General features: G+C 43.5%; 1 protein-coding gene across 1 annotated transcript in view; it reads right to left on the reverse strand.

The window, feature by feature from the left end:
* LOC134353114 (monocarboxylate transporter 8-like) overlaps nt 1-14000 on the reverse strand; it is a 70117-nt gene that overhangs the window by 16357 nt on the left and 39760 nt on the right. The gene's annotated exons all lie outside the window — the stretch shown is intronic.

The following is a 14000-nucleotide window of genomic DNA, read 5'->3' on the forward strand; positions in this document are numbered from 1 at the left end:
CTGCACAAGCATGGATATCAGAGAAAGTGGATTATGTGAAAGAGTGTGCCTTGCTGGCACTGCGTCAAGGCTGGACATGACATAGTTGCAAAGTCCCCTCTTTTTTAAACAGGAAAAATCGATCCATATCCAAAGAGAAAACATTTACAGGGCTCTGGGGAAAGAGCAGGGAGTCGGACTAATTGAGCTTCTCGAAAGCGTGCTGGGAAAATGCCCTCCTCCCGAGCTGTGACATTCTGTGAGCCTCACCTAAAAAAAAAATCACCCTAGAGGGAAACTTCTAGTTTCTCTTCTTTTTTAAAAAAACTGTCCAGAATGCTGGAGGGACATGAAGGGTCAGGGATGTAACATGTCACTGAACATTATTTACATCTCTGCCTGCTGGGTTATTTACAACTCAAGCTCACTGACATTTAGTTCACCAGGTTGTACTGCACGTGCTGTCTTCATGACCAGCGTTGCTCCTTTACGTGTGTCTGTCTGGGAGACTGATCTGGCAATGAATTGCATGCACCAAAGTGAGAAGGGGATATTTTGAACATTAAACTTAAAGTATTTAAACTGGATATCCTAAAGAACGCAACTGACCCTTTGTTCGAAACTGGCAGATTGATTTGCTGATCCAAATAGTGTTGATTCACAAGGCACGGGCTTGGTTATTTTAGTTATGCTGTTGTTTTGTCACCAACAGTAAACTGGACCCTTGAGTCAAGGCTGACAAGTGGGAGGGAATCGCAGGATCAGAATTCAGGTTTATTATCATATACTGTAGGTCCGTGCAAAAGTCTTAGGCATATATTATATATATATATATAGCTTGGGTGCCCAAGGCCTTTGCATGGTACTGCAGTAGTTTTATGTATTGCACTGTACTGCCGTCGTGAACAAAAAACAAATTTCATGACATTTGTGAGTGGTGATAAACCTGATTCTGATATAGGTCTCTACTGTGGACTGAGAGTGGGAAGGGGGGGGAATGGTGGTTGGGAAAAGGAGAAGGGAGAGGGGAGGGAGTGGGAAACACCAGAGAGACATTCTGTAACGATCAATGAACCAATTGTTTGGAATCAAATGAGCTTGCCTTGTATCTCAGGGCTGGGGGTGTCCGCACACACGCCATCCCCACCTCCCCACAGGCATTCCGTCTCTGCCACCTGTCCCACACCCCTCCCGCAGCGCTCCGCTGTCGCCATTCCCAAAACCCCTTGCTCCTGCCAGATTTACAAACTCACTCTCCTCTCCACATTGACAAATACAGTACTGTGCAAACATCTCAGGCACCCGAGCTTTTGCCCAGTATTGTATGTCAGGCAATTTTTTTGCTTTGCCGCAATAATATAGTGCAAGGCATAGAAAATAATTACAATAATATTGTTTTATTTAGAGATACAGCGAGCCCGCACTGCCTACTTACACCCATATCACCAAGTAACCTAGTATCCAGCGTGTCTTTGAAATGTGGGAGGAAACCAGAGCAGGTGGAGAAAAACTATGCAGTCATGGCAAGAAAGTACAAACTCCTTAGAGACAGCGGCAGAACTGAACCCGGTTGCAGGCACTGTAATAGCGTTATACTAACCACTGTGCTACCATGCCACCCCTAAATATGTTACCATAGATTGGATAGTCCAAAACGGGAATAGTGAGGCTGTGTTCATGGACAGTTCAGAAATCTGATGGCGGAGGGGAAGAAGCTGTTCCTGAGGTATTGCACGTGGGTCTTCAGACTCGTGTACCTCCTCCCTGATGGCAGTAACGAGAAGTGGTGGTCTTTAATGACGAATGCTGCCTTCTCGAGGCATTAACTTTTGAAGGTGTCCTCAGTGGTGGCAAGGGTGGTGCCTGTGAAGGAGATGGCTGAGTTTACAATTGTTTTCGGCCTTTTTTGATGCTGCACTTTGGAGCCTCCAAACCAGATGACGGTGCAACCAGTCAGAATACTCTCCATCGTACATCTGTAGAAATTTGCTCGAGTTCATGGTGACGTACCAAGTCTCCTCCAGCTCCTAATGAACTATAACTGTTGGCCATATTTCTGTGAGATACAATAGTGCTACATTATTCTTAGTAAGAAAAGGGCACTGTTGGGTGCAGTTTCTTGACAAGTTACTGATGGCAAAAAAAAGTGCTGAGTTAAGAAGAGAGACAACTGTTCATTGGCTGAGAAAACAGACATGAGTCTGATTCTCAGGCAATTAGTGGGATCAAAACTTAATGATCTTACTAGTCCACATATGTCTTGCACTCTAAAGCACTTGTCTGTCATCCAATCAGCCTTGAACAAAACCTCAACCTCTGTACGGTTATCTTTAGCAAACATTTGGCCGTTTATTAATGAATGCATGCGTCCGTCTGCAAAACTGCTCTGTACTGGTCAGTCTGGATTCTGTTTGTTCAGAGACTGTTGTGGCCAAATCATAAAAAATTAACCCTTATGTTATCGCTTCACCCTCATGTGGAACCAGGAAGTGTAGGGGTTATTGTCCCACATCCTGAGCTACATATTACAACCCCACCATGCACAAGCCTGAATTGGTCCTATTTCCTCCTGCAAGCTCCTCAGTTGCAATCTAGGATTTACAGGTAATATGCCGACGAAACCCAGTGCCCAGTTTCTGGTATGGGCCTCTGGTAATTCTGTGCCTAAATAGAAATTTTCAGCACATGGATTTGACACTTGCAAACTGGGGGATACTTTATTGAGCACCTCTGCACCATCCGCCACAAGCAGGACTCCAAAGTGGCCAAACATTTTAATTCCCATTCCAACACGTCATTCCATGGCCTCCTCTTGTGCCAGGATGAGGTCACCCTCAGGGTGCAGGAGCAACACCTTATATTCCGTCTGGGTACTCTCCAACCTGATAGCATGAACATCGATTTCTCCTTCTGGTGAAGGATTTCTCCACCCCCACCCCTTCCTCTATTCCCCTGCCAATTACTTCCCTTGGATCTCCTCCTCCTTCCCTTTCTCCGATTGTCCACTCCTCTCTCCTATCAGATTCTTTCTTCGCCAGCCCTTTACCTTTCCCACCCACCTGGCTTCACCTACACTTTCCAGCTAGCCACTTTCCCCTCCCCCCAGCTTTTTATTCAGGCATCTTCGCCCTCCCTTCTCAGTCCTGAAGAGGGGTCTCAGCCCGAAACGTTGACTGTTTGTTTACTCTTTTCCACAGAAGCCGCCTGGCCTGCTGAGCTCCTCCAGCATTTTGTGTGTGTTGCTTTGGATTTCCAGCAACTGCAGACTTTCTCATGCTTGACACTTGAATGTTTTGCAAAGCCCACTCGTCGAGTTACAGAACTGCCAGCCAAAACCAAATATCATTCTTCTGCTTGATCTATTCCAATAAAAATATTATTCAAAGCTCTATGATCAACCTTCCTGGATCGTCATGGAAACCACAGGAAGTAATGAGTAATCTCCAGATTTCTGTGATGAGCAGCCCAAGAGAGAAAAAACACATGCACAATAAAAATAAATCTAAAGGAATTGGACTGGTAATTATTATATTAAATAATTAATTGCGCTTCTATTAACTGCTGCCTACTATTTTAGATTTATTTAGCGATACAGTACAATAAAAGGCCCTTCTGGCCCAACAAGCCTGCATCACCCAATTACGCCCACGTGACTGATTAACTTACTAACTTGTGCATCTCTGTGGAGAGGCAGGAAACCAGAGAACCAAGAGGAAACTCACGCGGTCATGGGGAGAACGTGCAAACTCCCCACAGACAGCCGCAGAGTTGAACCCAGGTTGCTGGCGCTGTATTAGCATTCCCTCTAACTGCAATGCCAAAGTGCCGTCTTAACGTATCAGTGAAAGGGACAAACACAAGTCGGAAATGTCCCCACCTCACCCAAAGATCCGTGCAGTTCAAACAGTTACGTGCGTAAATTTTAAGGAAGGAATAAATAAAAATCCAAAGATTTATTTAAAGAGACAAAGTGAATTCCAAACCTTCCTGGTAACTGGGAGTTAAAACTCTACAAAGAACTTTAGAAAAACAAAATAGGTCAGCGATGTGGTTTACAATCTGAGGTACTGTATGTGCAAGGGGCCTCCTTGGGGGAGGGGGGAGAAAGTAAAGCTTAAATCTCCTGCTGGCTGCTAAACTAGAATATTTTGTCTACAAAGCTAATGGACCTGTTGCCACGGTAGCTATGCTCATGATTGAGGCAATAGCAAAATAAAGCTTTGTACAGCAGTCAAAGGAGAAGGCCCTGCCATGCTACTAGATCTCGGTGCAGGCTGCTGTTCATTTGGAAGCCAAGTGATGATCCTGTGCCTCACTGGTGGGATTTGAATATGATGTCTGTAGGGTGCTGATATTTGTCACATAATTTTGGACACGGCGCTGAACCAGCACAATGCTGAACTTGACCGCCCCTGAAAGGCTGAGCTAAGAAGTTCTCCACACATGTTCTCAGAGGCAGTGGAAACTAATCTCCAAAGGCAGCAGCCAGGCCCTGAGAACTTCGGTACAGGGTTACAAGAATCAATCATCAAGATCTGGAAATGGCATTTGAAAGGACTGCACCACTCGCCACAGACTGCCCAAATTACCACCGTGCCACCACTGACCAGAAACTCAAATGGACCAGCCGCATCACAACAACATTTCTCTCTATGTCAACAAAGCATAAGAGCTGGTCATTGACTCCAGAAAGGAGCAATGCACATGCTCCTGTCCACATCGGTGATGTCGAAGTTGAGAGGGTTGAGAGCTTTGAGATCCTGGGTGTGAAGATCACCAGTAGCTATCCTGGCCTAATCATGTTGATGTCACAGCCGAGAAAGCTCACCATTGCCTTTACTTCCTCAGACGGCTAAAGGAATTCAGCACGCCCCCGTCAACTCTTATCAATTTTTAATCGATGCACAATAGAAAGCATTCTGTCTGGAGGTGTAACTGCTTGGTTCGGTTACTGCTCTGCACGTGACCACAAGAAACTGCAGAGTTGGTGGACACAGCTCAACTCCAACAGAATCAACAAACTCATTCGTAAGGCCGGTGATGTTGTGGGGATGGAACTGGACTCTCTGACGCTGGTGTCTGAAAAGAGGATGCTGTCTAAGTTGCATGCCATCTTGGACAATGTCTCCCATCCACTACATAATGTACTGGGTGGGCACAGGAGTACATTCAGCCAGAGACTCATTCCACTGAGATGCAGCACTGAGCGTCATAGGAAGTCATTCCTGCCTGTGGCCATCAAACTTTACAACTCCTCCCTTGGAGGGTCAGACACCCTGAGCCAATAGGCTGGTCCTGGACTTATTTCATAATTTTCTGGCATAATTTACATATTACTATTTATGGTTCTATTACTATTTATTATTTATAGAGCAACTGTAACAAAAACCAATTTATCCCGGGATTAATAAAGTATGACTATGACTCATCACAGGGAACTACCATCCCTCCATGGACACTCTCCATGCTCACTGCCTCAGCAAAGCAGCCAACATAATCAAAGATCCCACCCATCCCATACAGTCTCTCTCCCATCAGGCAGAAAATACTAAAGCCTGAAAGTCCTCATCACCAGGCTCAATGACAGACTCGAACAGACCTCTAGTACAATAGATGGACTTGTGGCCTCACAGCCTACCTTGTTACGATCTTGCACTTTATCATTTACCTGCACTGCACGATTTTGGCAGCCTCTACACTTTATTCTGCATTGTTATCATTTTGCCTTTCTCTAGCTCGATGTACTGTGTAATGACTCGATCTATTTTATCTTTTTATCTATTTTAGCTTTTCATTTTATCTTCCTGTAATGCCCTGGTTCACATGCCTCATTTTTTTCCCTGTTGTGCTTTTCTGTTCTCTGTGTAAGCTGCTTGTTTTTGGTTACTGCTGAAGATAAGAGATAGGAGAAATATGTGTCACCCAATTGCGATGAACGGATTCAGGGGAGGTTTCTCTGGTGAGGGACACTGAGGTTGGGCTTGGGGGTTTTGAGAGGGGAGAAGAGAGAAGATAATACCCACCTCTCACAGCTTGTACAATTCAGTTATGATAGGCATGTCACTCTGAAACACAGCCTGGCATTCACTCCAGAACGTGCCACCAGTCTGCCACAGCAAGAACCAGCTGGAAGTGGACAGGGTACCCCTGCAGGTCTTAATCTCATGGAGGAATCAGTGCTGGTCGTTACTGCGAAGTCTACTGACCATCATCAGGGCTGAATCTGCAGCCTCACCAAACCTGACCCCCCTCCCCGCTGCTCTCTTTCCACCGCCCTTCCTGCCTGCACAGACGTCCGTTCTCAGGCTGCTCGAGCTGTGCCTTGTAAAAATGGAGATGGTGATTATGCCTGGAGGTCGATTATCTCGGCCCCAGGACATCAGAGTTGGATCTATGCAAGGCAGTGTGTCTGGCCCAGTGATATACATAGAACATAGAACAACTGTGCAAGCCCCTCGGCCCATGATGTGGTGCTGGCTTTTCAACCTACTCGAAGATCAATCTAACCCTTCCCTCCCACATAGCCCTCCATTTCTCTTTCATCCATGTGTCTATCTAAGAGGCTCATAAATATTCTCAATTTCAGCTCCTTTATCACTGGCCTCTCGTTCAGAATTGTTTACCACCACTGAGCACATCTACAAGGAGCGCTGCCCCAGGAAGGCAGCATCCATCATCAAGGACCCCCACCATCCAGGCCGTGCTCTCTGCTCGCAAATACCATTGTAAATCCCTGCAAGGAAAGAAATCTCAAAGCAGTATATAATGATATATACAGGAGCGTACTTAGATAATGAATTAACTTTGAGGTTGTGCACAATTAGGACACGAAACAGACTGCTTTTGCTCTACGACTGTTGGTCAAGATCTGAAATTCCCAACAGCACTCTACATAAAACCAACCAACAAACTTAGAGTCACCACCCCAGTCTCTAGCACTTCCTCATCAATAAATGATGAATGATAAATTCTGACCATTGCTTAGATGCAACAGGGTTTCAAAAAGCATATGGACTGCAATGGTCTGACACCACCAAGGGAAAATCTAAAATGAAAAATAAAAAAAGCTGCTGGAGGTATAACCAAAGGAAAGAAAGCTCTTTAGAGGAACGTACAAAGAACTTGGCATTTGAATAATTTGTTCTAGATTAGAGTAAACAGACTGGACAATCAGCTTCTGAAAGGGATACTGGATTCAGCTGTTTCCTTTTGTACATAGTTCTCTTTTTAAATAAGAAATTGCACCTTCCGATCTAGTGGAGAAGTATTCTATCTACAGCAATTGCACTTCAGAACCAAAGCCACCCAGATCTCAGTAGTTGACCATAAAACACAGGAGCAGAATATAGTCATTCAGCCCAAAGTCAACCCTGCCATTTGATCTTGGCTGATTTATTTTCCCTCTCAGCTTCATTTTCCTGCCTTCTCCCCGTCAACTTCGACCTCTGTTATGTGGCATGTCTCTGGAAGAATGGTATTCCAGCAGAAATCCTTAAACGTAGGAATGAAAATTGACCCATCTCTGTCAGGTCTCCCTGTGACCATGTGTGTTTCCTCGAGATGCTCCAGTTTCCTCCCACCTTCCAAAGACGTACAGGTTAGGGTTATTGAGTGATGGGCATACTTTGTTGGTGCCTGAAGAGTTGTAACAAGGATTGCAACCACAATCCTTGAACTGTATCGGTCGTTGACTAAAGCAACATATTTCATTGTATGTTTCGACATACTTGCAACAAAAAAATGTAATCTTTAAATGCTGGAAGGGGTACAATTTACCACATGCATGATGTGGCCATTGTCATTATCTAAAAATACAGGAGATAAGGGAGTTTGTTGCATCCTCAGAGGTATCTCATTGTGAAGCACAGTGAGAAAATATTTCATAAGGGTCATTTTGATGCATGATGCATCTACACTGAGATTCAGTGTGGTTGGATCCCATCTGTATTGAATCACAGTGTAAATTTAGGGATGGGAGAACAATTTGGACATGATGCTTTCTCTGCACGAACTACAACCGAAATGTCATTCACAACACGCTGGAGGAACTCAGCAGGTCGGGCAGCATCTGTGGAAACGATGAGTCGACGTTTCGGGCCGGAACCCTTCGTCAGGACCGAAGAGGGAAGGGGCAGAGGCCCTATGATCCCAGCATCTGCAGATTATTTTGTGTTTACAACCAAAGTATACTAGGTAATTTTATAAACACAAATGATGGAAATCCTGAGCAACATACAAAATGCTGGAGGAACTCAGAAGGTCAGGCAGCATCCATGGAGGCGAATAAGACCTTAAGACCATAAGATATAGGAGCAGAATTAGGCCCATTGAGTCTGCTTCACCACTGATCCATTTTTTTTCTCTCAGACCCAATCTCCTGCCTTCCCCCCCCCCCATAGGTCTTCATGCCCTGACCAATCAAGAATCTATCAATAATCCCTTAAATATACATAAAGACTTGGCCTCCACAGCCACCTGTGGCAACAGATTCCACAGATTCACCATCTCTGATTAAAGAAATTCCTCCTCATCTCATCTAAAAAGATGCCCCTCTATTTTGAAGCTGTGTTTTCTAGTCTTAGACTCTCACACCATAGGAAAAATCTTCTCCGCATCGATTCTATCAAGGCCTGTTCCATAGGTTTCAATGAGGTCACCCCTCATTCTTCTAAATTCTAGTGAATACAGGCCCAGAGCCATCAAACACTCTTCTTATGACAAGCAGTTTAACCCTTGGAATCATTTTCGTGAACCTCCAAGTAAACCTTCTCCAGTGCTTTATAAAGTCTCAAAATTACATCCTTGCTTTTATATTCTAGTCCTCTTGAAATGAATGCCAACATCACATTTGCCTTCCACACCACAGACTCAACCTGCAAATTAACCTTTAGGGAATTCTGCACAAGGACTCCCAAAACCCTTTGTACCTCAGATTTTTTGTATTTTCTCGCCATTTTGAAAATAATCAACCCTTTCACTTTTTCACCCAAAGTGCATGACCATACACTTCCCAATACTGTATTGCATCTGCCATTTCTTTGCCCATTCTTCTAATCGAAGTCCTCTGTAGCCTCTCTACTTCCTCAAAACTACCTGCGCTCCACCTATCTTCAAATCATCTGTAAGCTTGGAAGTCCAGTCTCCTCTGCTATCAGAATAAAGGTCTCCTCTCCTCGCCTATCAGATTTCTCCTTCTTCAGACCTTTACCTTTTCCACCTATCACCTCCCAGCTTCTTACTTCATCCCCTCTCCCGCCTACCTTCCCTCTCCCCTGGCACCTGCCAGTTTGTACTCCTTCCCCTCACCCCGCCACCTTATTTTGGTTTCTTCCCCTTTCCTTTCCAGTCCTGATGAAGGGTCTTGTACTGAAAGGTTGACAGTTTATTCTCCTCCATTGATGCTGCCTCACCTGCTGAGTTCCTCCAGCATGTTGTGTTTTAGCTCCAGATAATTCTACATTGCTTTTGGCAATATTTGCAAAGCACTCAATGCTGTCAACAGAGCAGTTCCAGCTAAACCAGCAGACTGATTTACATAATCTATCCCCAACACCATGAGGTCAGATCATCTGAAGAACCCCACCAGTCTCATCTTCAAGCACTTCTCAATATTCCTGGTCTGTGCATTTATAGACATTCAGGGAAGAGAGTAACTACATACAAAATGGGAAACTCTTAACCTTTAATGACTCAAGGCAAAGATTAATCTGGAATGTGCTCAATTCCCGATCATAAGAGATTCTGCAGATGCTAGAAATCCAGAACTCAGCAGGTCAGGCAGCATCAATGGACGGGAATAAATGTCCATTCTTCTCTCCCATCACATTCCTTCTTCAGCCATTTACCTTTTCCCCCTATCACTTCCCAGCTTCTCCGTTCATCCCCCTCTCCCACCCACCCATCTTCCTTTTCAGCTGATTTCACCTATCACCTGCCAGTTTATACTCCTTCCACCCCCACCACCACCCCCCCACTCCTTACCCCAATTAAATCTATTCCAGGAAATTAGAGATTGTTTTTCAAGAGCTTGTTTGACTCTTGCTCTCACCATCGGCATAAAGAAAACTGTTGTTTAGGGTAGGGAGTTTCACAAAATCCATTAGTCACTTACAATACAAATCAGTAGTTTAATGTTTGACCACCCAGCTTCTGCAGTATTCACAAGTGATAAAGAACTTAGTGTTCGCATCAGAAAAGTAACTCAATCAACAGCTTGTTTTCACTGCTGACGTAAATATGCAGGATTATCATTTCCATGTTATTAGTACAGAAGTCTGTACTAAAAAAAAAACAGGTGCATTTGGTTTTTTTTTGGTACACAAATCTACGATTTACCAAGTCCCAAGATAAAATACATGTTTGCAAAGCAAACTAAAAAAAAGCATAAAATAACTAACTCGCCAGTTAATATACACAGGCAACTTATGTACAAGGCAAACCATTAACGAGTTTCTTTCTGTGCTAACTGCATCACGCATTCAGTAACAAATGCCTGGGCTGTCAAACTCTGCCTTGGTAACATGAACATCAGGGACTTCCATCATCCGGAACATGCTCTCTTCTCCCTACAGGAGGTACAGCGGTGTTGGGTTCCACACCATCAGGTTCAGGAACAGTTATTACCCTTCAACCATCAGGCTCTTGAACTAACATAGATAACTTCACTCTCCTCAACACTGTTCAAAGTAAATTCATTATCAAAGTACACATACATCACCAGATACAACTCTGAAATTCATCATCTTAGGGAATACTCAATAAATCTATAGAATAATAAACAAAACAGAATCAATAAAAGACCGTACCAGCTTGGATATTCAGCCACTGTGCGAAAGACAACAAACTGTGCAAATACAAAAAGAAAGAAATGATAATAATAAATAAGTAAGCAACAAATATTGAGAGCGTAAGATAAGGAGTCCTTGAAGGTGAGGCCATAGGTTGTGGGAACATCTCAATGATGGGGTGAGTTATCTCCTCTGGTTCAAGAGCCTGATGGATGAGGGTTAATAACCGTTCCTGAACCTGGTGGTGTGAGTTCTGAGGTTCCTGGGCTTTCTTCCCGATGGCCGCAGTGAGAAGAGAGCAAGTCCTGAATGGTGGGGGTCCCTGATGATGGAGGCTGCTTTCCTGCGACACCGTTTCATGCAGACGTGCTCAGTGGTGGGTAGAGTGGATGTAGTGAAGACGTGAGGATGTGGGGGACTCTAGGACCAGAGGGCACAGCCTCAGCGTAGAGGGACATCCACAGAACAGAAATGAGGTAGAAGTTCTTTAGCCTGAGAGTGACAAATCTGTGGAATTCATTACCACAGAAGACTGTGGAAGCCAAAGTCATTGGGTATATTTAAAGTGCAAGTTGACAGGTTCTTGATTCATCAGGGTGTCAAAGGTTACAGGGCAAAGACAGGAGAATGGAACAGATAGGGATAATAAATTAGCCATGATGGAACAGTGGAGCAAACTTTGATGAGCCAAATTGCCTAATTCTGTTCCTATGTCTTATGGTCTTAAATAAATGATACCCTATTTAAATCTCAAAGTAGTAATAATTGTCTGGAGTACTAGAATGTAGCCACAGCACAAGATCAATTTCAGGCATATAGAAACCCCACTTAGAGGTGACAGGGATGCCAGCGAGGTGCAAGTTCAGCCTAGTTATTTACACGGCAACGTCTCCCAATATAAATGTTCACGTGAGAACTTATAAGTGGGAAAAGTTGAATATAGGAGGTAACAGCTTGCAGATTCAAGGAGCATAAAGATGTAATTACCTGGAATTGGTAATAGGAATGGTGAGAATTCCTGCTGTGCTTCTCCACAGTGACCTATGGGCATCTCCCTAGGATAAAGGGCATTGAACCAAGTGTGAGATTGTCAATACCTTCTAAGTGGTTGGTACAGATGAATTAAAGCTTTCATTTCTTCTCAAGATCTTTGCTGCTGAAAACCTAATTTCACAATTCCTTTACTTTTAGTTATTGGGGTAGGTTTTCAAATCAGCATTCTTCACCCAGTGAAGCCCTTCAGCTCTTCTTTCCTATTTGGCACTCTTTCTACCTACTAATGTTAAGACCATAAAACCATAAGACAGGAGCAGATTAGGTCATTCAGACCATCAAGTCACTTCTGTCATTCCATCATGGCTGGTTTATTATCCCTCTCCACCCCATTCTCCTGTCTTCTCCCCAGAACCTTTGACGCCTTTACTAATGAAAAATCTAAGAAACTCTTGCTTTAAACATACCTAATGACTTGGCCTCTCTAGCCATCTGCGGCAAATAATGCGATAAATCATAGATTCACCACCCTCTGGCTAATGAAATTCCTCCTCATCTCTGTTCTAAAGGGACATTTTTGTATTCCGATGCTGTGCCCTCTGGTCCTAGACTCCGCCACTATAGCAAACACCCTCTCCACGTCCACTCTATCTAGGCCTTTCAATATTGATGTTGTGTTCTTTTACAGGTAGGTGTGGGTAGGATGTTTCCTCTGGTTGCGAAGTCCAGAACCAGTGGGCCACAGTCTCAAAACAAAGGGGTGGGGGAGACTATTTGGGACTGAAACGTGGAGGCATTTCCTCACTTAAAGGGTGGTGATTCCCCAGAATTTTCCCCAATGGAGAGCCATAGATGCTCAATTATTAAAGCATCAGGGGATATTAGTAAATTCAAGGATATTTGTGTAGGATAGGAAAATTAGGCTGAAGTAGACTAGTCATGAACTTGTTAAATGGGGTAGGCTCCAAACATCCTGCTTGTACTTTTTTTGTTATACAACGTGCAGAACAAAGGATACATGAATGAATTGCAGGATCTTGGTTTCTGTTGTTGAAAGGAGAACATGACAGCAGTCGGAAGCAGCACCACCCTCTGCATCACACGATTATGACTGATCTGATGGCTGGTCTCAAGTCCATCAGGTAGTCTGATCCCATAACTCTAAATTTCCCAATAGTCCACGGGCCTAGATGGACAACTGGTCTTTCTAAAAGGATAACCACGTCATCTACACTGCCGTACATCCTTCTTTAAACAAAGAAATCAAAACTATACATTTATATACTTATTCTAAGAAAAGATTCTTGTCTTTATTATCTTATATTGACTAACAATAGTATTAGTCTGGCATTTTGTTAGTATTAACAAAAGCACTTGATCATGAAGAATAAGAATTTCAGGTTGTATACTATATACATCCTCTGATGTTAAATCAAATCACTTGACTCATTCAACACAAATGCCTGAAATTAGCAGGAAGATAGCCAGTGTGAACATATACTGTCTGCCTTCTCATTAATCTCAGATCACTGAGTTGAACAAATCAAGTCAGCCCAAAATATTGACTGTTTATTTCTCTCCATAGATGCTGCCTGACCTACTGAGTTTCTCCAGCATTTTGTGAGTGCTTCTCAAGTAACTATATCTGTTTTTTGCTCAAGTCCATCTTCCTACGGATTTGAAAAATGCCCTTGACGAAGACTGTGACAAATATATAAGAAGTGGACTCAATATCATTATTGAACTTGATTGAGTAGTAAATGCCATTAGAGCACTACGACAAGGTTAGCAATGTATCCATGTATACAAATGAGAAAAAAATATCATTCTTGATAGTTGGTTTTGTGTGTAGCATACCTGGACAGCAGCCTGGATTGGGAAACCCTATTGTCCAAAACAGAATATTACATGAAAAATGACACATTAACTTAAATTGACCTAGGATTATGGAGAGACTTGGAAGGGAAGGGCACTTGGGATAAAAACACAGTGGATGGAAGATAAAGTGCTATCTATCAGCTCAGGTGGACATGAAGTTAAAATGCAGTGGCTGAGACAGATCATAGTGTAAACAGCATCAAGAACCCAGCTTCTAATCTTCCAGCAGCATCCAAGGCATGGGGTATCATTCCAGCTGATCAAGTCCCCTATACTTTCTACTGGGAGATAATGCAAGGTGTAGATGCTTTTATATGGGTGTATGCGCGCGTGTGTGTGTGTGTGTCCGTCCGCACAAACACA

The sequence above is a fragment of the Mobula hypostoma genome, chromosome 10, assembly GCF_963921235.1.
Source record: "Mobula hypostoma chromosome 10, sMobHyp1.1, whole genome shotgun sequence".
In the NCBI taxonomy this organism is placed as follows: domain Eukaryota; kingdom Metazoa; phylum Chordata; class Chondrichthyes; order Myliobatiformes; family Myliobatidae; genus Mobula; species Mobula hypostoma.